The sequence below is a fragment of the Urocitellus parryii genome, chromosome 2, assembly GCF_045843805.1.
Source record: "Urocitellus parryii isolate mUroPar1 chromosome 2, mUroPar1.hap1, whole genome shotgun sequence".
NCBI lineage: Eukaryota > Metazoa > Chordata > Mammalia > Rodentia > Sciuridae > Urocitellus > Urocitellus parryii.
Genome location: NC_135532.1, coordinates 52,695,412 through 52,700,031, shown reverse-complemented (window position 1 = coordinate 52,700,031; position 4,620 = coordinate 52,695,412). Strand labels below are relative to the sequence as shown.

The following is a 4,620-nucleotide window of genomic DNA, read 5'->3' as shown; positions in this document are numbered from 1 at the left end:
TTTCCTTCTTACCCACTTATTATTGTTTAAAACACTATATTTTACTTATTTATTTATATTTTTGGTTACCTTTTCCCCTCGTAGAACTTGAACTCCTTAAGGTCAGGGATTGGTTACTGCTTAACAATATCCTCCACAGTGCACAAAGTAGATACTTTGATATTTGCAAAATGAATGAATAAATCACTTCCTTTTCTTTGTTACCAAATTCCATTCCACATAAACATCAATACCCATCTTACTCGGAAAACAGCAGGTCCACAAAGACCATGCAAAGAAAGAAAGGAAGAAGGAGGAGGAGGAGCAACATAGAAGAGGCTGAGAAATTTGCTAATCTATTGTATTTGAAGCTGCAAGTAGCACAGAGTAAGATCATCATTCTTGCTCTCTCACTCTCTCTGTTTCTGGCTGCCATGAGGTAAGTAGCTTTCCTCCATGAATCCTCTCCACCATAATTTTCTGTTTTACCACAAGCCCCAAAACAACAGACTCAAACAACTATAAGCTGAAACCTTATCCAAAGAGAAGAAGAAGTAAAAGATGCTGTTGAGAAGGCCCAAAAGGGTCTGTATGGTTCTGGACAAGGAGACAATCAGATCAAAGAAGGCTGTGAGTTAGCTCTGTGTATTCAAAGCACATGTGAAAGTTGTGCTCCTGGGGATGCAGAACCAGCTCGTGGTTCTGCCAGTTCTCTGCAGAAGAGCACAGAAATAATGAAGGCCGTGCAGAGTGAAAATCCCAGTAATCTAGTATTCGAACTGTTCTAAGAAATGATGAAGGCTGGGATCGTTAAGGAGCACTTTGAAAGCAAGGATGATCGGGAAGAAATGAAAAAGTTAAAATGCAAATTGGCCAAATTTTACTTGAAATTGGAGCAGGGGCCTTGGACAAAGAACTGAATAAAGTAACCAATGATCTTCCTGAGCTCCATCCTCTAGGAGTAAAGGCTGCCTCAGAAGATGAAGAGGAGGAAGAGGCCCTGGAAGCCATGTAGTCCCAGCTACCACACTTCACAGTTAGCAGTGCCCAGCTGGGCCCTAAGACTCTCCCCATGGTCCACCACATGTATGTCTTGTACTACCTCTTTGTTGTGTGGTATTACATTTTGCAGAAGGTTCTGTGTTAATATCTCTTCACTTTCTCCAAGATTTGGGGACCTCAAAGGGATTATTCTTATGAAAAGATATATCATTCAGGAATATAAACAGCAGAAGTATCCTATCAGGGAGACGGTGAAGAAATCTCTTTTCTTGTCAAGCAATCCTGAGAATAAGAGTTAATTGCCTGAATGTTGAGGACTCTTTGCGTGTGTGTGTGTGTGTGTGTGTGTGTGTGTGTGTGTGTAAAACACTACATAAATGAATTTTAATAAAATTCTGCTTTACCAAAAAGCTTTATTATACCTTAGGAAAGATCTTTACATCTTTTATTTCTATTCATCCCTACACTTTGGTGTCAATCCATTCCAAGTCCATGAGATTTCTATAAGTATTGAGTAACATTTATTTCCTATAGGATAGTACAGCAATTTTGAATATCCATATTTTAGCTGAAATCTCTGATTTTTGACTAACTGCTCACAGAGAAAAGTCATGGATGTATAATATGCTTGGGTTCAGATTTTCATTCAGTACACTTCAGTAGGCATCATGCATGAGTGGGTGAGTCATCAAGACTCACAGGAAGGTTTTGAGAGGTTTTGCATGACTTTGAAATTACTATCTCAAGGGAAAACAAGTAATGCTCCATGGAACTGACCATTCTGGGCAAGAGGATTCTATTATTTGCATGAGGTTTTGGTGCCCATAGAGAGTCCCTTTCTTAACCTCTTCTAACCTAGAACAGTATGGCTTCCCAGGAGTTATGTTTGTTTTGTGTTGTTTTGTTTTATCAATTTCTCTCAGGATTAGCTCAGTACAATTACTGCCTTTGATCACCATGTTTTTATGTTGCTTAAATTGAAATTTATAATTCACTTGTGGGTTATATTTCCAATCCCAGAGCAGAGAAGAACAATGGTTTCAAATTGGAAAGTCATAACTTGTACTGTATGTATGGCCTTGGGCAGATTATTTAGCCTATGGGGGAAAAATAGCCATAGCTATTCCTACAGAATTATTGTTTAGAGAAAAAAAGAAAAGTAAGGCCCTTGAACATGATAGGCATTCTGCAAATGGCATAGATTGCTATTGCCCCTGTAGACTGGCGACTCTGATACAGCATTTACTTAACCTATAGATCTGGGCTGCTCTGTCGTCAGCAGAATTATTAACAGTGGAGCCTTTCCCCATAGGCGTGGGCAGTGAGTGCAGCCTTTGATGCAATTTGACTCTTCCACATTACAGCTACGATGTGATTTTCTGCAGGAAATTCAGGTTGCAGGTACTAAGAGAAAGGAGGATGTATGACAGCGCTCAGAAAGAGCCTTGAGGACTCTCTGACAGAGTCCTCCATAAAATCCCACTTGGAAAACTCCCCAGGGACCCAGAGCTTTTTGCTTTGATGGTTGCTGCGATTGTCCCCAACCCGCCAGGAGGGTTGTGAGTTCACAGCCAGTTCATGGTGGCAGAAATGCTGAGTATGTCCTTGAGTAACCACCTCACCTGTTTTTCACAAATCACACTAACTCCCAATTCCACTGAGGTGATATGGATGCTCGTTAGAGCATCTCAGCAGCATACAGAAAAAAAAAAATGAAATCAACTTGAAAGATAATTTATGAGCAACCTCTTTCAGTTTGAAAATCTGCCAGCAAGCTTAGCAGAAGCCACTCAGGTTTTTTATGGATTTTTTGTTATTGTTGTTTGTCATTTTGGTACGATAACCACCTGTAGTCATTAACACTCCTATTTCTAGCAGAGGATCTCAAACATCTGCTGCTGCAGCCAAAATGTCCCTCAACAGAATTAAACTTTATGTCCCTGAAATGGGAATTTCATATCCCATTGTTGGAATTACTCACATGCATAGTCTGCATTCTGCTGATTCTCGATTGTAGCTCTGCTTTCCTGAAGCAATTGGTACCACTCTGCTCATTCTTACAACTGTGCTGTTAGTTTTTAAGTATTCTCATACGTGTCTTATCTTTCCTGCTGGATTTCAGGCTCACTGAGGGCAAATAGGAAGCTCTTACAATTTTATGACTCATCCTGTATCTAGCAGGGTGGGGCTCAGGAAATGCTTACTGACTGCATTTTGCATGCAGTTCTATAAACATAATAATACCACAAAGCCAACAGATTTGAGGATATAGAAGGATGGGGGAGAGGAAACTAAAATAAGTCACTTTGACTATTTCACTGAAATCATATTATGTAATCATAAAGGTGAAGATTCCAAATTATCCTGACAACTTGAAATAGCCATATTTACCATAAAAGGTGAAAATTCTGTGTTTGTATACGTTGGGTAATTTTACTCTTTCACCCTACACATAGTTTCTGAAACTAAATTTGTTAGATTGGATTTTCCCTGAAAATGGTTTATCCTGGAAATCCTTTCCTCCTAAGCACAACTCTGGGTATTAAATAGCCACTGCAGCTCATCAGTCTCGTCCTCGGTAAATTATTCTGAGAGATCACCATATTGAGGCTCAAAGGTTTTAAAGATATTAACATTCTAGTATGATGCTATTTTTTTTTTTTACTGGAAAGAAGCTGATGTAATTTGACCTTAAAATATGAAAATGTGATCTTCCATTTAGACCACACAGAGGCTCTGAATCTCATGGACCACATTTCCTGTAAATACCCTGTGTGTGTTCTACAAGATGTAGTTTTCACGGTCCCTAAGTGAAACTTGAACCATGCATGCTCAGAAATGTTGTTTTGCTTTCAAGAATTTTGTGATGTCTTTAAAATAATTTACAAGTATAAACCACTGTTTGAATATAATTTACCATTCAAGCGGCAGGCATTTTGTTCTCTTGATGGCAGGTGGAATGAGAGGTATTTTGACTAAAGAATAAACATTTTCATCTTGTTTAGCTACATATTATTATTTTAAAAGGTGAATAGTATACTTGTGCATTTATTAGACAAAGAGATGTATAAAATTACACTTGCAGTCTATGTAAAGTCCACATACAGCTCTGTGGGTTCTTTGGCAGGCTGGAGTCACTGTCCTGGTCTGGACATAGACTTTGTCCAGGATCATCACAGGCAATTTCTAAATGGAGGCCAGATGAAAGAGGGGAAACCAAAATGTACTGTCTTTCGTAATGTAAGACATATAAGTGACCAGGATATCAAGTTGAGGACAATGCTACCTACCCAAAGCCTCTTCTTAGATCTTCCAAAATAGCTCCCCTTGCATCTTGTTGAGCTCAGGAAAAATCCAAATTAATACAGAGAAGGAAAAATCTTTCTAATATCAGGTCATTAGAAATGGAAGATGGAGATATACAACATTCCTTTCCTGCAGGCTCAAGATTCTGGACAATGTTTTTCTGTGTTCAGGGAAGCAGAAAATAAACAAGAAAAAGAAATTCTAGTGAACATGGCTTTTTTTGAACTTATTTACCTCGTGCTCAGGGTCAGGAAATAAATGTGTGTGTGTGTGTGTGTGCGCTCCCATGTGTATGTGTGAGGTACATATATGATGTTATGTGTGTGATTATGG

The 4,620-nt window shown here is 38.8% G+C and overlaps 1 pseudogene; it reads left to right on the top strand.

Moving 5' to 3' along the window:
• Positions 1-413: 413 nt before the first annotated feature.
• Positions 414-1,280, top strand: LOC113199361 (charged multivesicular body protein 3 pseudogene; annotated as a pseudogene).
• The last annotated feature ends 3,340 nt before the right edge of the window (positions 1,281-4,620 follow it).